This window comes from Equus przewalskii, chromosome 10, assembly GCF_037783145.1.
Source record: "Equus przewalskii isolate Varuska chromosome 10, EquPr2, whole genome shotgun sequence".
Classification (NCBI taxonomy): Eukaryota; Metazoa; Chordata; class Mammalia; order Perissodactyla; family Equidae; genus Equus; species Equus przewalskii.
The window spans coordinates 15,200,219-15,225,351 of NC_091840.1; the positions used below are offsets into that span (position 1 = coordinate 15,200,219).

The following is a 25,133-nucleotide window of genomic DNA, read 5'->3' on the forward strand; positions in this document are numbered from 1 at the left end:
GGGAAAGCTGGAGATTGAATCTCCGGTGCTGGGGTGGAGCAGAAGGCCTGGTGCTTGGATGGTGGCAAGGATGGCCGGTGATGTCAAGGCCATAGGAAAAGTGAGGGAGTAACAGCTGTGTGTGTATTCATTCTCTGTGCGGAGCATTGGGAGGGCCCCTGAGAGGCAAGGCACAGAGTAAGTGGGGAAAGGGAGGGAAATGTCAGTCTTTCTCCCTAGAAATTCCGCTCTGGTTCTGCTCCATATCAATTAGAAGCCACCATTCCCCCAATGGCCCTTGAAATGACAGAGAATTGAGACATTTATATTTAATAACCTTGCGTCTCATGTGCTAACTAGCAAAGTAAATAATGGACATCACCCTGCCATTTGCTGCTCCATTATGGCCAGGAGTTCACAGGAGCATCAACCCACTGGCTGAGGCATCTCTAAAGCCCCTGAAGACTTCCCTCCAGTAGCACCTGGCACAGGTGCTCCTGTCTCCATGATGGCGGGAGTCCTGATTATTGACAGGTTTTTATTTTAGAAGGAAAACTAGATGAGAATGATGCTTTCGCTATCCCTATCATCTCAGAGAGTCACCCCAGTGGTGATGCAGAGTGAACAGAAAGTGCTGGAAGCTATACAGTCTCTGATGATTCTCCATAAGGAGCCTGGGGAGGGGAAAAACCAGGTGTTGAGCATCTTCAGAAACTCCAATTCTGTGACCACACCTGAGCTTCTCATCGCTCTGAATTGTTCTCCTGTGAAAACGTCACCTCCTCCACCCCACTCTAAATGGACACAAAGTCTGGTTCTTTGCCTCTCTCCTGCCTCCACATATTTCCTCCTATTCATCCCCTCTTCCTTGGATTTCCTTCTATTTCCATCCAACAATAGAACCCATGATCCATCACTTCAACCACCCTGTTGTCAGTACCCAAACTGTTCTGTGTTCCTCCTGTTCCTGACCATGGAAATTCCTGACTCTGGATTCTCCACACCTGGGCCCAGCTCCCAGCCCCTGATAACCATCTATCCCACTCGGCAGTCCTGCAGGTGCCTCAAATGCATGGGTCCTCATGGCTGCCCAGAATGCTCCCTCTCAGCCTCATAGCTCCCTCTTTCATTCCTCTCAGGGGCCCTTCCAGTTCTTCACTGTTTCCCTCGAAGGCCCTGTCACCACCTCCCACTCTGAGAGGACTCTGAAGACTTTTAGAGCTAAAAAGAGGCCTGCAGGCAGGAATTTCCTCCACTTCCTGCTCCACCTATGAATGCATCTGCACCCACACCCATTCTCATCTGCCTCCAGCTTATGGCAATGGGAGGGCAGACTCTCTTCTGCCCCAGGGTAATTCCCTTGTCTCCCTGGGCTTTCTGGTACTCTGCCCCAGTGGTCCTCTCCTGCCCAGCCCCTTCATTCTCTTTTTAAAGCTCTTCTCAGCCCAGCTCTGGGGAGCATTTCCAGACCCACCTACACTGCTTTTGTCAGTGACCCCAATAACCTTCTAATTTCCAACTCCCAAGGTATACTGTTCAGACCTCTTCTAACTTGACCCTTCTGAGGTATGTGTTGCTGTTGACCACTCCCTCCTTCTCCAGTCTCTTCTCCTTTGGTGACAACACTCTTACTTGGATTTTTATCACCCTTCTGATTTCTCTTCTTAATAGCCTTCATCTGGCTACCCTGAGGCATTATTGGAGTTCCCCAGGGGTTATAAGTGCCTATTCTGTGCCCCAAAGCTCCTGGGCTTCCCTTCATGGAAGCCTATAGTGGTCTAGCAGCTTGTCTTTCTCTACTACATCCAGTGCCAAAAGTCCACTTTTTTTTTACCCTTTGTTACAAGAACCTTCATCTCCATACCCAGCACTCAGCACACCACTTGGTACTTACTGAGTTCTCCTTCATTGCTCGTTAAAGGTGCAGCTGTGGCACAATGGATCCCTAACCTTTTTTTTGACGTACAAGTGGATCAACTTTTTGTTTTTGAGTACTTCGTAACCATTTCTCCCCCAAAAGTGCAATGCAGTGTCAAAAAACTGAATTAAAAATCTTAGAGTGGGGCCGCCCCCATGGCTGAGTGGTTAAGTTTGCGTGCTCCGCTGCAGGCGGCCCAGTGTTTCGTTGGTTCGAATCCTGGGCGCGGACATGGCACTGCTCATCAAACCATGCTGAGGCAGCGTCCCACATGCCACAACTAGAAGGACCCACAACGAAGAATATACAACTATGTACCGGGGGGGCTTTGGGAGAAAAAGGAAAAAATAAAATCTTTTAAAAAAAAAAATCTTAGAGCATTTTTTGGTTTAGCATTCTAGGAGAAAATAGGGATTATTTTGAAATGTCATAATAGGGAATAATTCAGGTATACCAGAACCTATGTAGGCTTAACTGAAGCCTGGGTAGTGAGAGAGACTATGGTGATGGTTGGGGGAAGGGAGACAGGTGACAGAGTAATAACTTGGGCTTGAATTTCTCTGACTTCTACCTCTACTGTAAGTGCAGAAATTTAGTTCACTTTGTATATGCTGTACCTATAGAGCAGCCATTCAGGGGACAAAGTAAGGAATTTTGCTTGATATCTGAATTTAGCATCACAATCCCAGACCTTTGCCATATGTGGCCATAGTGAGTCAAGGATGCCAAGCTCTAAAATCACTCTTTTTATTTGTAAGTTCAAAGTATGTATGTATGTATATATACATATATATATATATTCATATATATTCTTTATGGGATTTAGTTTTCATACGAGCCCAAGGCGGCAGAATTTGTTATTATCCCATTTTACAGATGAGCAATCTGAGGCTCAAAGAGATTTAATTATATAACTTGTTCAAGGTCAAATAGATGGTAAGTTGGAGCAATGGAATTTAAACTCCAAGGCAGTGCTCCTATATTATACTCTTTTGGTGAAGATTTAGTGATATTTGCTTCTTTTGCCTTTTGAAGTTATCCATCCTGTTCCTGGCAGCAAGCAAGGGCATTTTGGCAGGCAGTGGAGCAGAGCAGTTAGGAGAAGCCTGGTCATTAGAGTCATGAATGCTGGCACTTTCTTTAGCTAGTCTTGTGATCTTGGACATATCAGCAATCCTTTGTGAGTTTCAGTTTCTGCATCTGTAAAATCGAGAAAATAATCATATCTACCACTAAGGGTTATTGTAAAGTTTCAATGAATTAATATGTGCAAAGGCCTTGACAGCGTATCTGGCACATAGTAATCTCTTAATAGGTAGAAGCGTTAATATTATTTTATTATATGTTCATTTATTTTTCAAAGCATCCAAATTCCATACTTTTAAAAGAAGGGATCCTTCTAAGTGTTCATGCTGGATCTCATTGGCCTTTAGTTTGAGGTCAGACTGATAATGTATTAATTAATCTAATATATAGGTAGAGCTTGGCATGGACAAGGAGGGTGGCGGCCACTCTGAGATGTACACTCCCAGCTTCCAAGGACTCTTGCAGTAGTGCAGGTCCATGCTCCCCCATGGTGCAGCCCCAGGTGGGGGGGTTTAAAATGTAGCTGAGAAGATCTTTGAGCTGTTTCTCTATTGATAACTGCCCTTGTTGCACATTTTCAGATATCGACAACAGGAGCCCTCTCCTGTTGAGACAAGCGCTCCTTTTCCTTTGGGAAGGCCAAGGGAAGGCAAATGGTGATCCCGGGCAGTAATTTGTGCAACCCAGAGATTTAACCCTGATGAGTCTGATCAATCTGTGTGCGGAGCCTGTTTTTGGCAAACATAGCACCCATCAGATATCACAGCCAAAAAAGGATTGTTCTGTGGAGGCCATTTGCTCCTCAAAAGAGGGGTCTGGGTGGAAGGGGGCTGACCTTCAATTTTTTTTTGGAAGATTAGCCCTGAGCGAAAATCTGCTGCCAATCCTCCTCTTTTTGCTGAGGAAGACTGGCCCTGAGCTAACGTTCCTGCCCATCTTCCTCTACTTTATATGTGGGACACCTGCCACGGCATGGCTTACCAAGCAGTGCCATGTCTGCACCCAGGATCTGAACGGGCAAACCTTCAGTCGTGGAAGCAGAACATGCGCACTTAACTGCTGCGCCACCTGGCCAGCTCCATGACCTTCAATTTGAAGGCAGTGATTTCTAGGTCAGATGTGTGTCTGGGACACTAGGATGGGGAGAGAATGTGGCGTGGGTAGGCAGGGCTTGATGGCATTGGAATGAAGCTCCAGAAGGGCCAGGCACCCTCCCAGGGTTATGACTGGGCCTGGTGATGGCAGTGATGAAGGGTGTGTTTGCCATTAAGATGTTTAACCATTCTCTCACAAGTCAGAGAACAAGACTGCCTTGTTGCTTCAGCTCAGTCCAGTGCGCTTCAAATTCAGTTCTTAGTAAGGGGCACTCAGGAAACTGTTACGGAGTTTCTCAGTAGGCGACCTCCGCTCAAGCAGCAAGTCTCCCAACCATATTACTGATTCTGAAGATAAAAAAGAGTTTAGCTTTATTTTTGGCAGTTGAATTTGCATTTCATTACAATGATGGACTCGCAATATGCACCTGAGTCTGGCTCTCGTACCACCTACATCAGAATCATCTCGGGGGAGGGGTGTTGAGAAATGTATATTTTCCCCAGTCCCATTCCAGACGTAGGGAATTAGAGGCTCTGGGGTGGGACCTAGGAATCTGCATATTAACATCCTCCAGGGTGAGGCTGAGAATGTGCCTTTTTCAGCCACTTTCTGGGATTGTACGGGGATAGGTATGTCTCATGACCCTCTAAGACCCAAATTCGAGCGAATTTGCTCAGCAGGAGACCCCGAGTTCTTGGAGCCTCAGTTTCTCCCTCTGAAAGCGGCAAGTTCCATCTTCACTTGTTGCTAGACTGCAGGAAGAGGATATTTATAAGGGCAAAGAGCTGGGGAAAAAGCTGCAGCCAGGTTGGAAGAGAAGAGAAACTCAGCCCTCCCACCCGGGACCCTTCCAGGTAATCCTACGGCCCGCCTCTCCCCAGCCCGGTGGGCGGCGGCCCCTTTAACAGACCTGACCAATCGCCCACCCATTTCCGCGGCCGCTCCTCGGCGCACGGGTAGGGGCTGGATTGGCCGGGCCTGGCGCGCGGCCTGCCCCACCCCCGTCGCCCTCTGGTTGGCGGCGGCGGCCGCGGGCGCGGGGCGGGTCCGCCGACGGGGCGGGGCGGCCGGTGCCCGGGGGCGGGCGGCTGGACGGCAGCCGGAGCCCGAGCCGGAGCCGGAGCCGGAGCCGCGGCGGCCGCGGAGCACGGGCCACGGCGCAATACAATGAGGCAGCCAGCGGATCCGGGGTGAGCGCGCCCGGCGCCGGGCGGGGCGGTAGGGGGAACGCCTGCGGAGAAGGCCCGGGCTAGGGGCCCGACCCCTCGGGTCCCGGGGACGGCGGCCGTTGGCGCGGCGGAGCGCGGGGTCCGGCTCCCAGGGCCCCGCCCCGCTGTCACAGCCTGGGTGTTGACTGGACGCCCCCTCGCGACACCCCGGGCCAGCCCTGCTTTCGTGAGGCCGTGTGGGGGCGGTCTGGGCTTGACCCCGGCCCGAGGTGCCCGCCGGCGCGTCCCCTCCCCACCTGCGGTCCGCGGGCTCGGGGCTTGGGGCTCGGCCCTCGGCCCGGGCAGGGAGGACCGTCCACACGCCAACTAGGGCAAAACAGCTCGTAATTCCATGAATGGGGCCCCGGGTTCCTCCCGCCCCCCTCGCGCACGTCTCGAAAGGCTCGCAAGTCGGGAACCGCACTTTTACGCGGATCTGTCAGAGGCGGTCTGCGCCTCGGGTTGTTTGTCTCCAACTCCTGGAAATCGCGGCGGCCATGGGGTGGTTTGCGTGTCTTAGGGGGCGACGGCGTGCCGAAACCTGGGGATCGGGAGGTTTTCAAGTGACATTAGGCTAAGGCCTAACGCCAGGTGCCCTGCCGGGAGCGCGGGTGTGATGGTGGAGTGTGTGGCTGCTGGTGAGCACACGAATGTGGGACCGGGAGAAGGTACGAACAGCTGATTTCAGTTGCCCTGCACGCACGGCTGACGTGGGAGTTGGGGGGTTTCCCCCTTTGGAAAATGATTTTTGGAAAACAGCCCCCGAGTCATGGTTAAACTACTGTTATGGTTGCAGGGCATCAAATGTAAGGGCAAAGTCTGTTTCCGTTCTCGTTCTTTCTCCAAAGCTAAGAAGTACTTTGTCACTACGTTTTACAGACACTGCACAGGGAGGACGTACTTTTTTAGAGCTGCGGGAAAAGTGTGGGTCCCTTGAAGGCAGGAGTGGTGCCATATTCATGTTGGAAGTCCTAGGTCTTAACGCCATGGCTGCTCTGCACGAGAACTGAAAGGAACAGACTTGGCATGTTTTGATGATTTCATCAAAAGATTTAAAGGAGTCCTTTCAGGAACCAGATATAAACTGGAAGGGAAACAACGAATGCCTTTTTTTTTTTTTTTTTTAAGATTTTATTTTTTTCCTTTTTCTCCCCAAAGCCCCCCGGTACATAGTTGTATATTCTTCATTGTGGGTTCTTTTAGTTGTGGCATGTGGGACGCCGCCCCAGCGTGGTCTGACGAGCAGTGCCATGTCCGCACCCAGGATTCGAACCAACGAAACACTGGGCCGCCTGCAGCGGAGCGCGCGAACTTAACCACTCGGCCACGGGGCCAGCCCCAACGAATGCCTTTTTATGGAAACCAATAAGGAGAAACAGAGGGGCAAATGGTCCTTGAACTCAGGAATATGGAGTGTTTGAGGAGTCCAGTTTTGTGGGTTCAGAGCCCGATGACACAGTGAATCTTATCGCACAGGAGGTATTGGAAGAGCAAAACCACCATTTCTGTTAGCTCTTTTTACCCAACCCTTAAACTATTTCAGTATTCTTTCAAATTCTTCCAAAAGTTTGTAGTTGGTTTAAACTTATGGAAAACAGGTGAGCCTCCTGAGGCGATGGGGATAGAGTGGGATTTTTGCCATCTAGTTCTTTATTGCACATGGGCCTCTCAGAGAGTTGAGTGAAGGCTTGAAGGGAGAGTGTGGGGGTGCTCTGGGTGAACTCAGCTTGCCTGCCCGTCTACCTCCAGGAAAAGGTGCTGTGCCTGAGAGGAAGGAGATTAACAAACTGATTCAGATCTGAAGATGCTGGTAAGTGAGACAGCTGACCAGTAACCCAAGGGCTGGGACAGACAAGAAGGAAGAGAATGTGCAGGAGTTTGGCTGGGTTGAGTGTACTGGGCCTTGTTGGAGGTTTGAAAAGCGAGTAGAATGTTACCGTGCGAGAGGATTGGAGACGTAGCATATACCAAGCGTGTTGTTTGTTATTAGAGATTATTTTTTACTTTTTATTTTTTTGAGGAAGATTAGCCCTGAGCTAACTACTGCCAGTCCTCCTCTTTTTGCTGAGGAAGCCTGGCCCTGAGCTAACATCTGTGCCCATCTTCCTTTCCTTTGTACGTGGGACGCCTACCACAGCATGGCGTGCCAAGCGGTGCCATGTCCGCACCCGGGATCCAAACCGGAGAACCCTGGGCCACCGAAGCGGAACGTGTGCACTCAACCGCTGTGCCACCGGGCCTCCCTGAGATTCTGTTTTTAGAATGCTTCTGGAGAAGAAGCAGGAAAGATTAGGCCTTTTAGGTAGAATAAATATATAGGATGTTTTGGAGTTTTGGTCAAAAAGAAATTACACATAATTCAAAAATATTAATTTGACTAATTGTCATTGAGAGTCAGCCATGTGCCAGAAACTGCATACCATTATGGGTACCAAGGAGGAAAAAAACAGATCGAAAGTTTGAATGCCTTATTTTGCCTTCCTTCAAGTCAAAAACTCTCATCTTCTGAGGATTTTCTGAAGCTCTTGAGGAAAGAAAGGGAGAAATGCATGGAATATTACTTAATATAAGAATGAAACAGAGCAACCAGGAAATTCTTATGATTTTGGTTTTTTTTGAGGATGATTAGCCTTGAACTAACATCTCCTGCCAATCCTCTTTTTGCTGAGGAAGACTGGCCCTGAACTAACATCCGTGCCCATCTTCCTCCACTTCACATATGGGATGCCTGCCACAGCATGGCTCTACAAGCAGTGTGTAGGTCCGCACCTGGGATCTAAACTGGCAAACCCCAGGCCGCCAAAGTGGAATGTGCATACTTAACTGCTGCCTCACTGGGCTAGCCCCACAACCAGGAAATTCTTAACCCTGTAGGTCACTTCTGGTATCAAACTGCATCTTCACAGACTGGTTTTCTGTGTCAGGTTTGGTATAAAACTATCTTCGACCTCATATCTGTTCATCGGTATCTTTTTTTTTTTAAAGATTTTATTTTTCCTTTTTCTCCCAAGCCCCCCAGTACATAGTTGTGTATTTTTAGTTGTGAGTCCTTCTGGTTGTGGCATGAGGGACGCCACCTCAGTGTGGCCTGATGAGCGGTGCCATGTCCGTGCTCAGGATCCGAACCAGTGAAACCCTGGGCTGCTGAAGCAGAACGCGGGAACTTAAAAACTCGGCCATGGGGCCAGTTCCCTGTTCATCAGTATCTTTTGATGGACTTAAGTTCCTCTTCTTTCTTTTTCTCCCTTTATCAATTCATTTATTCAGAAGTTGGGGAATTCATTAAACAAACACTCTTCCTGTCCTCCAGGTGCTTCCAGTTCATTTTCTTTGCCTGAGTATCCCTCAGGGTCTGCTCTCTCCTGTCTGATCCTTATTCTCTCCTGAGGGTCCCCATTGGGAATTGTTGAGGTCACAGGGAGTGTTTGTTTTTTGATTCTGTCCTAGAGCAGAAGGCAGGTAGTATAGAAAAGAGAGTTGACTTACAACTGTGCCATGTACTGCTTTCTCCTTTTGTGTGTGTATCCTCTGCAGTCTGTGAGCAGCTCTAGTCTATGGGAGCTAGATGGTGGTGGTAGCCTCATTTTATAGAAGAGGAAACTAAGGCTCAGATAATTCATGCTCAGGGTGATAAGTTGGTTAGATGACGGAGCAAGAATTTCAATCTAGGACTCTCCGATTCCAAAACATGCTTTTTCCATTGTACTGTGTTGCTTTTCTCAAAAAGAGGAAAGGCAATTTATTAGAGGTAGTCTTGCACAGTGCCTTCTTTGGACGTGTGAAAGGTCACGTTCAGAGATGTTCAGAGAATTGCTACAGTTAATATGCTCAAGGTGGAGCAAGAATTAGCACCCCATGTCCTGCCTCTCTGCCTGGTGCATTTTTGGGTAATTCACGTGGCTGTCGGGAAATTTAAGTTTACTGCTGTGAAAAGGTGTCCAGACTTACCAAGTCTATATCCCAGGGCTTTCACTTACGAGCTCTATGACCTTGGCAAATTATTTTTTCTCTCTATACCTCAGTTTCTTTATCCATAAAATGGGACACATTTCAACAGTGCTGACAGTACAATTTGTCTCATCTTAACATTTCTAGAAAAAAAGTATCTTATAATCTATGGGGGCATACAGTTGTAGTTGGCAGTGACTTCCTTTTTTTGTGCATAAAATAAAGGGATGTTTTCCAGTCAGTGGGGTCTTAGATTAGGTGAACTATGGTAATACATTCTTTATAGATAGTTGTGAGGATTGCATGAGTCACTATGTGCCTCGCACATAGTGAGCACCCAATAACAGTTGATGCTGTCAAATGACAGAATATATGGTTAACTGGTTGGTGGCTATAGGGTAAAGCTGGGGAGCATCTGATAAGATTTGCTACTTGGAGCCCAGGCAGTAATCCATGATCTGTGCGCAGGAGCAACATTTTCTAATTTGTCTGGAGCTCTGTCCTTTGGCTGACTCTTGTCCCTGTGAGAAGCATTAACTTCAGGAGCTAACGAGCCATGGATAGACAGCTCCCTTTGTCCTGCCTGTTCATTAAGTCTTAGTTAACTTTAAATCCCAAGTTAAAAATAAATATCATTATAAGAAGATTGGAAACCCGTGCTGAAGTGAATACTCTTACATGTGAATTTTAAAGCACTTCAAGGTTATATACAAGATTCTGTGTTGCCCCTTTCCAAACTGCTTATGATGCTTATTGCATGAAATATCTGTGAGACACCATTAATCAGAGGAATGCTAGGAGGTCATGAAAGTACAGAAGCCCATTACTAGCAATGGGTGAGGCAGAGAGAGCACTGCAGTTGGCGTCAAGAGGCCTGCTTCCAGTCCTGGGAGTTTCACCTGTTATCCTGTTTATCCTGGGGGTTTATCCTGTTATTATGTTTATTGTTGGGCACATGATTTCACCACTCTGGGCCTTGAGGATCTCTTTTCCAAAATGAAGACCTGATTTCTTAGTCTCCTCCCTCCACTCCTTCCATCACAGTGTCATAGATTATGTGAGTTTATGAATCGAAGGATCTGAGAAGTTAAATGATTGAAAGGAAATGACTTCATTCAGGACTCCTGAAGTCTCTCTTGGGTGTTTGCGATAGTGCTTTGTAAAGCAGAAAACAACAGGCAGGTGATAACAATATGAGTAACTATTATTTGTGGAAAATTGCTGTGTGCCAGGCACTGTAGCTATTTTTAAACCTCACATCGCCCTATGAGTAGTAGATACTGTTATCAATCTTATTTTAAGATAAAGGAACTGAAGTTCGGAGAAGTAACTTGTCCGTGATCACACAGCAAGGACAAGGGCTTATTGGGACTAGAACTCAGGCTTATGTTGTTCCCCAGTACGAGTTCTCTGGTTGTTCCAGGTGGACCCTTTCTCATCTTGGAATCCTCTCAAACCCTGTGCCCTGGAAGCTTTCCCAGTTTAAGAAGTAAGATTCCCTCTGCTTTGAGATCATAAACGTCTAGTCTTTTATTGTGTACTGACACCTGTTTAAATTCTGAGTTCTTGTTCAAGACATCTGCTGTATGTTGGGAGAACTTTGTTAAACCTAAAGAAGAACCCCTATGGAAGTTGCGGAAGACTTCATTAAGTCCTTGAAATGAAAGATTTTTCTTTGGTTAACAGAAGCCATAGGCGAGGTCACTGTGAGCATAAGTGGGATTGTTGAGAGAAGAATAACCTTTCCATGTGGAAGCTGGTGGGATGGGAAACATGGGTGGGCTTTGAAACAGCCAGGGGACCTTTGTCTGTTGGGTTTGCCTGGATATTGGTTCAAGGGCTTTCTGCTAATAAGATTATTGGAAGCACTTGAGTGCCTCCCCAGCTTATCCTAACAGTTGAGAACAGCACTGGGCAAGAGGAGTGTTCTTCAGTCATAAGCTTATTTAGGATTTGAGATTTAAACCCAAGCCTTGGATTGCTCCTGCAGATAACCTTTCAGAATCACAATATGCCTTTTATAAGTTTCATTTCTCTTTGGTTTCTTAAAGCTGATGTAAGCTGGCCTGTTCTCTTATTCAATTTTAAGTCCTTTCTTACATCTAATGTTGTCTTTTAAGCAGCGTTCCTAAAGGTGGTTACGTTTGTCATTTAGTGCTTAAAATAGAGAATTTAAAAAAGTTTCCAATGAAAGGACTGACTGGACATTGATTATCAGTCATTCAAGTGTTTGAGCGTCTACTGAGCCATCTATTGTGCTTGGCATTGGAAATCCATTGGGGAGCAAAATAGATGTGGTCCCTGTTGGTACATAGCACATTATCTAGTCTAGACAATAAACAAGTCAACAGACTTACGCATGTTATATATTAAGTTGGGATAAATGTGAAATCGTCCATTGAAGGAAGAGAACAGAGCACTGAGAAGGAATAAAGGGAGGGAGCCAGCAACTGGGTATGTTGGGAAGAGCGTGTCAAGAGAGGGAGCAACATGTGGAAAGTGTGGCTGCAGCAAGGAGGGGTGAAGATGGGAAAGGCTGGCATGTCACGGAGAGATCAGTGCAGTGTAGAGGTGAAGAGCCAGGGCTCAGGAGCCAGACACTGCTTGAGGGGCCTTAGGAATTTCTTAACTTCTTGGTGCCTCAGTTTCCCACCTCCAGGTGGCTGTGAGGACTGCTTGTGCTAATGTCAGGAACGTCCTGAGACAGTGCCTGGCATGTACAGGAAGGGCTGTGGGTAGGGGTTTGCTGACTCTCATGCCGTGGGGAACTTGACCTGGAGTGGATGAGCTTCTGTTCTTGGTCAACATTTTGCACCATTCCACGTGTAAAGTAACCTTAGGGCTGAAGGTAATCCTGGGATGGCGAATATGCATGTCCACTGGAGGCATTCTGAGGTAGCTTGGTGTTGGATGGTCTGTAGTGTGCTAACCATTTAGCACTTGGACCTGGGGCGCACTTGCCTTGTTGCCTTGGCCCTACCTGTGGGAGCCTCTGCCGTGGGTGCACTGCTCCGCTTGAAGCAGGGGTGGACTGGAAGCACTTGTTCCTCTGCTCCTTCCTGCAGTTGTCTGCTTTAGTGTCTTGATATGGGAGGTCGATTTTTAGCTTTTTTTCTGATAAGAGGAGGCAGAGGCCAGTGGCCTTATTACCAGGTGATCAAACATGACCGCTCGGAGCTGCTGTGTGCAGTACCTGCCTGAACCCCAGTGCCGACGAGATTTGCTGTGGTGTTTTCTCATCCAGAGAAAGAGCCACACCCTGGGATCGAATGGGGGAGAACTTCATAAAAGGAGTCACTGCCTTTGGTTCTTTGGCCTGGCTTGGGATGTTCAGTAAAATACTATGAACCTTAGGGGCTGGCCTGGTGGCGCAGCGGTTAAGTTTGCATGTTCCACTTCAGCAGCCCGGGGTTCGCCAGTTCGGATCCCGGATGTGGACATGGCACCTCTTGGCAAGCCGTGCTGTGATAGGCATCCCACATATAGAAGCAGAGGAAGATGGGCACGGATGTTAGCGCAGGGCCAGTCTTCCTCAGCAAAAAGAGGAGGATTGGCCACAGATGTTAGCTCAGGGCTAATCTTCCTCAAAAAAAAAAAAAAAAAGAACTGAGTAAATAAGGCCAAGATTTTAGTGGTTCAAAGACTTGGAGAGGTTAGATTTGATGCCCTGTTGTCTCTTGGGGCTGAGGATCTTATGAAATGAGGAGTGAATCTCCCAGTGGAAAGTGCTTGTGCTGCTTGTTGCAGTGTGGATTGTCTCTAAGAGGTAGAGACGAGTCTGTTAAGTGACTCATATGAAGGTTTCAGCAAGTAGGATGACCCCAGTCTTGGGAGTTGTGTTTGCTTCAGGAGGATACAGAGGCTCAGAAGAGACATGACAAGGGCCTGGGCTGTCTTGGTCACCTCTTTGTCCCCACCATATAGTAGATGCTTGATAAATATGTCTCAAAAATGGATGACAGTTTTCAGGAATAGTTTTAAGAGCAAATGAGGAGAATGGCTTTAATTTATCTGGAAATTATGAAAAATAGGTGCCAAGGGAAGTGTAATACCAGTGACCTGCAGAGTATGCACAGCCAAGGTTTTCTGCCAGAGGTAGTTGACATTTCTCTTCACTGCAGATGCAAGCTGGCTTTCATCTAGTCCTTTACCAAGTGCTGTTGGCTTTTATCTGCAAGCATCTCTTGAATGGTCTCTTTCCTAATTCACTGCCACCACTCTAGTCCAAATGACCATCTTTTTGCTTGGAACACAGCAGTCACAGCCTCACTGCTCTCCCCAAATCTGCTTCTACTCCTTTCTAATCTATTCACCCCAGTGCAATCAGAGTGGTTTAAAAAATTCCTAACATGATTACGTGACGTCCTTGCTCAAAACCCTGTGAGGGCTTCTTGTTGCTCCTAGGATAAGATGCATTTCTGAACCTGTTCTGAAAAGTGCTGTGTGCTCTCGCCCCTCCTTTCTTCTGCTTCAGCCTGGACCCATGCCTTTCTCTTCCTGGTTTATTATCTTCCAGGCACCTTTCTTTTCCCAGCTGAAAGGGAGCTGGGCCTTTCAGGAGGTGAACCACCTGCTCCCTCTTCAGGAAACAGCTCTGCCCCCTCACCTCACCCCTTTTTTCTCTTCTCCTTTATAGCACTTCTCACTGTTTTCTTATGACATATTCTTTAGTGGACATCTGCTTTTCCCCTTCCTCCAGGAGGGCAGAGACCTTGTCAGATTTTCTCACCGTTGTATACCCAGTACCTAGCACAGTATCTGACCCATCGCATGAGCTTCTCAAATGTTTGTTGAGTGGTGAATGAACGCAAGCACGTAGAAAACAACAGGAAACTTGAGGGATGCTTTTTAGAACTTGGGTTTATTGGAGGGATTGAATAGTTTTGAGAGTAGAATAAGCCAGGAAGGGAAATAGAGGGGGGAAAAAAGAGTCCTTGGGGAAGCCATCGTTGGAGCTGTCCAGCGGGTAGCGAGCTGGCTTACAAAAGAAGCATGGTCTATGCCCTTGACCCAGACTTGAAAAGCATTTGGCTGCCGAGTTGCAAGGGTGGCCCTCTTGTCTAGACGGGCTTCCTGTTCCAGCCTCAGGAGGCAACACTCTCACTGAGTATGTCATCAATAGCGTGGTGCTCCAATTTGAGACCTCAAGGTTGGAGTCTTCCATATGCAGCCCGCAGTCGGGGATGTAGTAGTCTTCCTGTCTTTCTAGAGGTGGGGATGCTGCCCTGCTCATATTTGTATCTCTTTCCTTCCTCTTACCTACTGCCCTTACTCCCATCAGCAAACCGGAGTACTCTACCTGGGGGGGTGTTCGGCAGGTATTTGTCAAGACCCACTAGTACTACTCAAAAATGATGCCAACTGCGCCCTAAGGAGGGCTCTAGACAGCAGTAGGAGGGAATTCTGGTTGCATCTTGAGGGGAGAAGAGGCTTCTTGCTGTTGGGAGGTTCCCTGTCGGGAGAACAGAGGCAGCTTTGTTTGGACCTGACCCAGCAGATGGGGGAGACTTGCTCTCTTCCTGAGACCGACTTCAGGTGAGGGGAGGAGCGTGTCAGTGCTCCACCTGTCATGTGGGTGGGATTCATAGGAGACACCTGGATCTTCACTGGGAACTTTGAAGTTCTAAATAGCAAATGAGGGGCCGGCCCGGTGGCGCAACGGTTAAGTTCGGACGTTCAGCTTCTCGGCAGCCCGGGGTTCGCCGGTTCGGATCCCTGGTGCGGACATGGCACCACTTGGCACGCTATGCTGTGGTAGGCGTCCCACATATAAAGTAGAGGAAGATGGCCACGATGTTAGCTCAGGGCCAGGCTTCCTCAGCAAAAAGAGGAGGACTGGCAGTAGTTAGCTCAGGGCTAATCTTCCTCAAAAATAAATAAATAAATAAATAGCAAATGAAAGGACTTGAGGTGGATATGGTGGTTAAGGTTCTTCTACAACTTCTGTGATTGTGATTCTGAAAGAGAAAACTGATGTGGGGTGTCACTAGCCGGTTTCCTAGGTAATATTTTTTTTATTGTTTTTTGGAAGGAAGGGAGTGGTTCCCTAGACCAGGGCTTCTGATAACCAACGGGGAGGTATTTCATGAAAACCAGAATGATGTGTTTTCTGGGGACTTGCAAGTCTGATTAAGAAGGCTTTAAACTGAATATTAAGGAGACAGAAGAGAAAAGTATACAGGAAAATTGCAGAGCCAGATAATGTAGAGACCTGTGTGACTTAGCAGCTGTGTAGGCACTGTAGTGGTGCCCAGGAACTCTTAAGTGAGAACACCACTGAGGGAGGGGCTCAGGGATCTGTAAACTCATGCCTGAGGGTGAGCAGCTAAGGCCTCCATGCACTAGAAACCTTAACAGCATAGCCAGGTAAATATGATCTGGTGGTAGGTCAGATTGGAAGAGAGCAAAATTGTATGGACATGCCTGGCGCAGAAAGAAAACCCTGTGAGAGATTCCCTCTTTGTGCCTTGATCATGGACAGCTGATGGAAAACATTTCAATTATGATGGAAAGAGCAGGGGCAGGTTATGTCATTGTGAGACTGCTGGACTGAGGGAGCAATGATTTTTTTTCCGTAGACAGATTTTAAAACGGGCCCCCTGGCTTGTGTAATAGACCAAGCAGATGTTTATATAAGGTGAATTCTATTAAAAGTGGACTATATGGTAGATTTTAACCCTACCTTGCTGATAATTTTGCCTCTCAAAGCAGGTAGAGAGAAAAGTGTGTGTGTGTGCATGCGTGTGTGTGTTGGAGTGGTGGGTGCTGCTTGGACCTAATGATAACAAATAATTAAAAGCCGGTTGACAGTGTGGATGGGGTAAAGCCATCCAGAGGGCAAGGGAGCCTGTGACTGCAGCCCAGAAATAATCACAGAGCTCGGGGTTAGTCAGGCTGGCTCCACAGCACCTGCTCTTAACCATGACAGTCATTGGGTTGAGCATCTCCTACCTATTTTGTTGTTTCCTTTGGTAAAAGTGCTCCTCACCTAAGCTGGAACAGGAGCCATCTTGGTTTTCTCAATGTCCAGATGCCTGTCACCAGTGACCTCTTGAACATTAGCCCACAGTGGTGACTAAAATTTGATGCGGCTCCTCGGTTTCCCATCCTGCTTACTCCCTACAGAGTGAAGAGCAGAAACTCCGGTACCTGTAGTAGGAAATCTGAGGGGCGCTGTCCTCAGGGAAAATGGAGCTGCTTGCCCTGGCTAGGTTCAGAGGCAGAATTGAAGTGGAAAATAAGAGTAGGAGAAAACCCATGGGAAAGGAGCTGCTTTTGTTTTAATTTCCCAGGGTAGGCTCATGTCTGTGGGGGATATGATGAGTGGTATTCGATCCTGATGGGGTAGCTTAATAGTAAAGCAGGAACATTAATTTTTTTTTAAGGCTAAAGCTCCCAACAGAAATGACTATTGATCATGCTCTGAGCCAAGACCAAACTCATTTGGTCAGCCTAGCTTTTGTCTTAAGGCTTGACTGTGATCGAGAGCGGTGTTGTCAGAGGCGTAATAGCCTGAAGTGAATTTGTTTCATGAGGTCTGATTTGTGGTATGAAAATCTTATAGAAGGAAAAAACATATCTTCAGTTTCTGAATTAGTGATAGAGTTGTTTTGGCAGCAAAGGTAGCAAGCATAGGGCCCAGAATTTTCTGGGGCGATTGATCAAGAGATCCTTCCAACTATATGAATTTATAATGCTGGAGTGTTGATCTCAAAAAATAAAATGTAAAAACATGTTTAAAATATGTGTATATATTTTTGACCCACAGCTTAGAGGAAGTCTTCCAGAAATTACAGCTTTAACTATTTCTAAAACCTCGCTCTATGGCGGCCTGATAAGAATTGTAGTGATTTTGTGTTGTGTGTCAGAGTTGACCCATTAACTTCAATTTCCTCTCCCAGAAGCACTCTCCTGCTCCTCCTGGGCTCCCTCCCACTGTGCCACAGTGGGGTACCCAAACCTCATCCACCATTGTGCTGAGTAAGGACAGAACTGGTGGGCATTGTATTGGTTAATGTTGAGTGAGATGGGTGCTCAAGCTAAGGAAAAAAGGTGAATTTTTGCCACGTTTTTCTATTTTAGGAGTTCGTTTATACAGGTGCCCAAATTGGTATTTGAAGTGGGAATGAGAGGTTATCGGTTTTCTGTTTTTGCAACAGTCAGGCAGGAGCAGGTACCTGGTTTAGCCCTGTCAGTTCTTATTCTTGCCTGATGTTGTAGGGTGTGCATCAGTATCTCTCAAAAGTGTGATGCTTTTGTTAAGGGAGGGAGTCTCCCTTGTTAAGGGACACAAGCAGGAACTCCGGAAACTGGCTTCCGAACCCCTCATCCGACCGCTGTGATGATTTCAAGCCAAATTCTTTGAGGCTTGAGAAAGCACATATCAAATAGGTTATCCCCACATTGAGTTAATATGGGTTGGTTATCCAGCGATCCCTTGAGCATTCAGCAGATGATGCTGCTCAGAAGACAGTAGCTGTGCCTGGGGACTGTCACTGGGCAGGTCCAGACTCTTGTAGTGAAAGTCAGTCTTCTGTGAATTTCTTAAGTGGAGTCCTTACCCACTTTGCCATTCCTTTTGAAGAAGGCTCTGTGAAGAATCTTAAAGCAAGTATTCTAACCCCTTGAATAACATTAGACATCATACATTCTTTTTTTTTTAAAAGATTTTATTTTCTTCCTTTTTCTCCCCAAAGCCCCCCTGTACATAGTTGTATATTCTTCGTTGTGGGTCCTTCTAGTTGTGGCATGTGGGACGCCGCCTCAGCGTGGCCTGATGAGCAGTGCCATGTACGCGCCCAGGGTTCGAACCAACGAAACACTGGGCCGCCTGGAGCGGAGGGCACGAACCTAACCACTCGGCCACGGGGCCAGACCCTAGACATCATACATTCTTAATTATAAAGTGGTTAATTAGATTATTTTCTCCCAGATTAATAGCTTATAAGTCAGCGTGTTAGTTTTTCTTTTCTCTTTCTTTCTTTTTTCTGCGTTATCTCCCCAAATCCCCTGGAACACAGTTGTATATCTAAGTTGCAGGTCCTTATAGTCGTGGCATGTGAGACGCCCCCCCCCCCCCAACATGGCCTGATGAGCAGTGCCACGTCCGTGCCCAGGATCCGAATCGGCGAAACGCTGGGCTGTCACAGCGGAGTGGGCGAACTTAACCACTCGGCCACGGGGCCGGCCCCTCTTTCTTTCTTTTTTAACTTGGGTAAGCACTTAAGTATGTTTTGGAGTTTTAATTTGTTTTTCAATGTTTTGGTTATTTGTGGAGTCTCTGGAAAGTGACCAGCTATTTTCCCATGAAAGTCTTAGTTCCAGGAGTAAATTACCTGTGAAGCTTTGGGAGGCACTACAAGACTTGTCTTCCTGCTGGGTCTCTTCTGTCCTACCAGACTCCCAAAAAACAATGCACCCACCATCCAAAGGGGTGTAGATCAGTACTCTACCTCTCTGAATGTAGTGAGTTCTTTAAATCAAGGATTTTTAACCTTGGAGAAGAGGAAGGGAGAAATCTGTGTCTTCCCCTCTCAAATTGAATGTGAAGTCTTGTGGATGTTTGCAAATATGTATTTGGGTGGGGAGGGTGCTTGTGATGTTCATCAGGCTTTCAGAAAGCCCTTGACTGAAAAAACTTAAGGAAGAACTCCAGCACTAAAGTCTCTTGCACCTCTCATCTAAAAAACTTGAAAGCCCACTTTTTAGAATGGAGGAACTGATTCACGGTAGGAGAGAACCTCGAGCACAGATTGCAGGTTCCCAGCTGGTGGAGTCCATGTGTGCAAGCCTGGCCTCTGCTCACTGGTCGTACCTGGTTATCCCTGAACCCCTGAGGTTCTCTTTCCTCACTACTGTCCTCTCTCCCCTCCTCAAATCCTTAAGATATCCTTTGTGGGAGAGCATTGCCAAGTTTATCCTGTACCAGGATATTTTCTCCTTGGTTTCTTTAGTCGGTTTCTTTTGATCGATGCCCTAATTGGCCCCTAAGTTCTCACAGGGCCTCTCTTTTCATTTTTCTTGAGTTTACCTCTTTTATACCACTTTCCCTTCCTCCTCCTCCTTTTCTTTTCTTAATGCATTCTACGTTAATCTGTTTCCTGTCGTTGGCTTTTTTGTTAGGTTTCGTAATTCTTATCTGCAGCCAGAAAGGGGGCCCTGAGGTAGACACAGGACCAGGAGGCTGGTCCTCCTAGCTGTGTGACACTGGATGGTGGATCCTGCCCCTCCCTGGAATGCCTTGGGGTCTCCGCTTACCCCTTCTAGCCTGGAAGTTCAGGGATCTGCTCTTGTAGCCTCCAGCTGGTCAGGAACACACATCTGCCATCACCAGTCGCTAGCTCCCTCTTTTCCTTATGGACCTCATGTGTGTCCTGTAATGGTTTTATAGTCCTTATTCCAATTATGCCAGAGGCAGTAAAGACAAAACTTATTGCTTTCGGAAAGACCATTCTTCCAGGGGCAGGCCACCACATAAGAGAGTGCTGGTGACAAATATGCGTTATTGCAATAGAACCCTGTTGGCAGAAATTATATTATAGTTACAGATGACCATCTTCTGCCTTTGGTAGTTTAAGCTTCTTCCCCTCTCTGAATTTCTTCCCCAGTGCTCCTTTGTGTGCGTGTGTGTGTGTGTGTGTGTGAGTGTGTGAGTGTGAGTGTGAGTGTGAGTGTGTGTGAGAGAGAGAGATCTAGCCCTGACAGGGTTTTGGAGGAAGGTCTCCTCTTGTTACTTCTGAGGATTCATTAGCCCTGTGGCAGCACACACCTGTACCTGGAGGTAGGCTTGTGATCTGAGAGGCTCTAGTTAGGAAACCAGATCTCTTAATTGATAGAGCCATCTCATGAGCTAGTAATGCAAGCTGTTGGTAATTACAAAAAACCTACCGTGAAATTCATCTAAAATTAATGAAAAGTCAGCACTGTGGATTTTAAATACAGAGGAAGTTATGGCATTGGCTCTCAGTTATCTGACCGTAGATTTTCTTTTTTTTTTTTTTTAAGAGTTTATTTTTCCTTCTTTTCTCCAAAACCCCCCGGTACATAGTTGTATATATTTTTAGTTGTGGGTCCTTCTAGTTGTGGCATGTGGGATGCTGTCTCACCATAGCCTGACAAGCGGCGCCGTGTCCATGCCCGGGATTTGAACCTGCGAAACCCTAGGCTGCTGAAGCAGAGCGCAGGAGCTTAACTACTCGGCCACGGGGCTGGCCCCTGTTTCTTGCCAGTCTTTAAGCCTTCAGCTGGCTTCACCTTGCTCCCCATTGTGCCTGTGGGCTCTCCTCCCATTCCACTCCAGTTGGTTTACATTCCTCTGACACTGACCCATTTTAATGGGAAGCTACCAAAAAAATGCAGTGCATTCCCAAGTCAGATGTTTGGGGTTATCAATTCTGCTCTTCTCTTCTATGAACACAGAAAAGTGAAAGGTCCAGTGTATTTAAAAGAAAACAATAAAACATGTGGAGAACAAAAACTTGGACGTGAAAACCAAGTAGATGAGTAGAACATGTATGTTTTTCCTGACTTTTAATTTTTTAAAAGGAGCATTCTTTAACTTGATTTTGTATGTATGTCAGCATTTGAAGGTCTCTAGATCAGTGCTGATGACATATACTGTGATAAATGGTTAAGGTATTTTGAGGCTAAAATGGTTTATTACTTTGGTGACATATACTTTATAGGCATACATCCCTTAATTTAATAGGAAGGATCTCTGGTCTATATGTGCTTTTATGTGACTTGCAAAGGAAGTAGCTACTCCATTGATTTCAGTTAAGATGATGGTTTTGGGGGGGCTGTCCCTGTGGCCAAGTGGTTAAGTTCTCACGCTCTGCTGCAGGTGGCCCAGTGTTTCGTTGGTTCGAATCCTGGGCACAGACATGACACTGCTCATCAAACCACACTGAGGCAGCGTCCCACATGCCACAACTAGAAGGACCCACAACGAAGAATGTACAACTATGTACTGGGGGGCTTTGGGGAGAAAAAGGAAAAAAATAAAGTCTTTAAAAAAAACAACATGATGGTTTTGCGACATCTTGCAATGGTGCATTTTCTAGACTTTAAGAATTGTCGAATTATGGCAAATAGAGTTAGAAATTATTTTGCAATGTTCTCAGCAGATTGTAATTTCTCCTTCTGTACATCTCGTCATTCTAGAAATAATAGTGTAAAGGTACCTTTTTCTAAAACTGATTATTTTCCAAATACAGTGGTACCTTTTGGTTTAGAAGAAATGGTAGAGGAAGATTGTAATCTAGGAGAGCAAGCAGAAAACTGTCATTTTCAGCCTCTCTTTTATGTACCTTTGGCCACGTTTTTGAAGAAAGACCAAAAATTGCCATGTGTGAAAGAATATTGCTAAGTGGGTAGACTTAGAATGGTGAGATTTTCAGAGTAACAAGGTCTGTTTCTTCTGTGGCTTGTAGAAACAAAAGATGTGTGATCACAACTAGTCCAGCATGTAATCTGTAGGATATTTAAATTTGTGTGACAATTACATTTCCATGTTAGAGAAAGCTCATAGAAAACAAGAGTTTGTCCACACAAAAGTAAATTTTAAAAAATGGGAGAGGTAATGTACATGTATTGATTCTTACAAGATGTTGAAAAAATTTTAAATATCTAGGACACAGCTTGTTGAGGGAGCCAGAGAACAGCGGGAATGGTGACTTAAGGGTTACATTTTGATGTAGAAACGCTCAAAGAAAAAACTTGCCTGGGAGGAAAGTTTCTGTGGAGCTGTGCCCCGCGTTTTGATTGATATGCTGAAGCCTTGGAGACTCAACATTAATTTTGATCTTTCTTAGGAAGCTAGATGAAATAATATGTTTCTGAGAAAAAATAGTAACTTACTATAACATGTCAAAACCTTGCAGTGGAAAATGCCAACATCCACGAGGCCAAAGCAAATTCAAGAATCAACATCCTAAGTGCAGACCTCACTCACTTGCTGTCTTTTTTTTCCTGAAGAAGATTCACGCTGAGCTAACATCCGCTGCCAATCTTCTTCTTTTTGTTTGTGAGCCACTGCCACAGCATGGCCACTGACAGACGAGTGGAGTAGTCTGTGCCTGGGAACTGAACCTGGCCCCCTGAAGTGGAGCACACTGAACTTAACCATTAGGCCACTGGGGCTGGCCCAACTGACTTGCTATCTTGATTTCAGGGGCTGTAAGTCCTGGGGTCCAGCAGCTTGCTGTTGGGCACCCCAGAAATGTGAGGAATCTGTACCCACAAAAGGTGTATGGCAGCTAGGACTCTGGCTTCTTAGTATTTTTCCTGGGAAAATGTTTGATCCAAGCAGTTCGCACCTTATTAAAAACCTTGCTCACCAGAGGTGGCTCTGGGAAATTTTGGTTTCTTGAAATAACTGAAAGGATAAAGTTCTGCCACCCTTTAAAAGACTGGTATTTTAACTTCTTTTGGGACGTACGCCCCTTTGAGCCTCTGAACACTATGAACTCTCTCCACAGAAAACCCCACGAATACAGAACAAACATACACGTAGAGGTTAAGAATCCTTGATTTAAAATAATGATTCAAGGTTTTGAAGAGAATATTGGAAAGGGGTTTGCTGCTGTGACAGACACCATTGTTCATTGGAGGGTCGGGGCACTCGCTTGGGAATACACCTTGTGGGTTGTTCAGCATAAGGTTTAGCAGGGCTGGAACACGCAGCCACGCCTCATTTTGAGAGCGTTGTCTGTGAATAGTGCTTCCAGAAGGGGCAACTCCCCACTCCCCTCAGGAGCTGGGGCCCAGTGTCTGCTGTCAGGGACTTTTTGGATCAGGTCTTTTTGTCTAAGGGCAGTTTTATTATGTGTATTCGAAAAAGCAGTACCAATTCTGCATTTACTTCCCTGGTTATTTATATGCTTTTTTTCCCTTAGAGTAAAAAGACTGGTAAAGCCTTTGGCCTAGTGGGTTTTTAGAGCCTGAAATTAATTTGTTAGATAAATTGCTTGTTATGTTACTTATAAAGGAGGCATTACATGCTTTATTGTGTATAACATGATTTCAGAATTCTCCTATTTGAGAATATGTTTTTAAGAAGGTACCTTGTGAAAACTACAGCTATTGGATTTGTGTCCTGCTTTCAAATCCTCTCCTGCACTTCCCAGTGGCCCCGCGTGTGAGAGAAGCTGGGAGTGGGGTGATTCTGATGCAGAGGCAGGCCCTGGAGCCACAGGGCTAGAACCCGGAGTCCTGTTGCTGGCAACAGCTTTTCGATTTCCACTTCCGAACCCCTGGTAGATGGTGATTTGCAGAGGAGCTTTTATTAATGCCATCAAGATCTAAGAAGTCAACCACCACCCAGGAGTATTCCTCCTTTTCCTGAAGGATCCTTTTCTTTGATACATTCAGTTTCCTAAAAGGAATGCATCTTCCCAGCAGAATCAACGTTATACAAGTGGTTTTGTGGAAAGGAGAGAGGTACCATGCCTGCAGTCCTCAGATAGGGAAGCTTGTCCTAAAGTGATACTATTGAGTAGAGATGATCTGGGTTTTCGGTTAGATTTCACTTTCTCATAGCAACAGTGTTATAATGTGTTACATTCTGGAGCTAAAACCTGACGCCCAATTTCTAAAAATATACTCAACTGTAAATGACATTTTTATCTTCTGTAATATATGGAATTTTCTGAAAAGGACATAAACAGGTTATTTAGGGATTACATGCAGTGTTTATTCACTCATTCATTCAAGAAATAAATAGTTAAGTGCCTACTTTGCACAACATAGGGGACACAGCAGTGAATAAACTGAATTTCTGCCCACATAGAGCATATATTCTGTAGGGCAACAGGTAACAAGTAGCCATGTAACACAATGTCAGGAGGTAATATTATTCTGAAAAATAAAGAGAATAAGGGGATGGAGAGGCCATTCTTTTAGGATAATGGTCAAGAAGGTCTTTCTGAGGGGGAGACATTTGAGCTGAGTCATGCTGTTATTTTTACTACAGCAAATATTCGGGAGTAACAGTTATCGTTGGGGCCCTAGAATTCAGTGAGGCTTCTTCGCAGAGACTTTGACTGATTCATGTGAAGGACCTTTTGAGGGGTTGGAACTTTGATGTCAGTGATCTTTTTAAAAAAATATATTTATTTTTATTTTGTGTATGTGAGGAAGCTTCACCCTGAGCTAACACCTGTTGCCAGTCTTCCCTCTTTTTGCTTGAGGAAGATGGTCACTGAGCTAACATCTGTGCCAATCTTCTTCTGTCTTATGTGGCATGCTGCCACAGAGTGGCTAATGAGCAGTGCTAGGTCCGTGCCCAGAATCCGAACCTGTGAACCCTGGGCCGCTGAAGCGGAGTGCACGAACTTAGCCACTGCGCCACTGGGTTGGCCCTGTCTCTGACCTTTTGAGAGAGTGATCTGGCCTTATCTGGTTCATGCTCTCTTTCTTACTGTCAGTTTTCTTTTCTTTTCTTTTCTTTTTTTTTAAGATTTTATTTTTTTCCTTTTTCTCTCCAAAGCTCCCCAGTACATAGTTGTATATTCTTCATTGTGGGTCCTTCTTGTTGTGGCATGTGGGACGCTGCCTCAGTGTGGTTTGATGAGCAGTGCCATGTCCGTGCCCAGGATTTGAACCAACGAAACACTGGGCCGCCTGCAGCGGAGCACGTGAACTTAACCACTTGGCCACGGGGCCGGCCCCACTGTCAGTTTTCTTGCAGCAGGAACAGGAGGAGAGATGAAGTTGCTGCTGGCCTCTTGGCCGTGGTTCACAGTAGACCGAGCATCTCCCTGTTCTCCCGTTGGCCACTAAACCTAGCTTCCTGGTGTTGTTCGTGCCCAGCAGTCTTTAAAATGCGTGAACCGCCCTTCACCAGTCACTCCACAAGGTCCAACAACCTGAATGCTTTCCCTGGACTGGTCAGCACATCC

At 46.2% G+C, this 25,133-nt stretch overlaps 1 protein-coding gene across 12 annotated transcripts in view; it reads left to right on the forward strand.

Moving 5' to 3' along the window:
* Positions 1-5,114: 5,114 nt before the first annotated feature.
* TEX2 (testis expressed 2) overlaps positions 5,115-25,133 on the forward strand; it is a 111,211-nt gene continuing 91,192 nt past the window's right edge. For 5 of the 12 annotated variants that reach the window (XR_011523298.1, XR_011523300.1, XM_070561619.1 and 2 more), the window contains exon 1: positions 5,128-5,268. The gene's annotated coding sequence lies outside the window, so the exon portion shown is untranslated. Of the gene's footprint in view, positions 5,269-5,352; positions 5,955-7,035; positions 7,097-25,133 lie in introns of those variants that run through there. The other 7 variants (XM_070561611.1, XM_070561620.1, XM_070561616.1 and 4 more) reach the window with 5 other exon arrangements.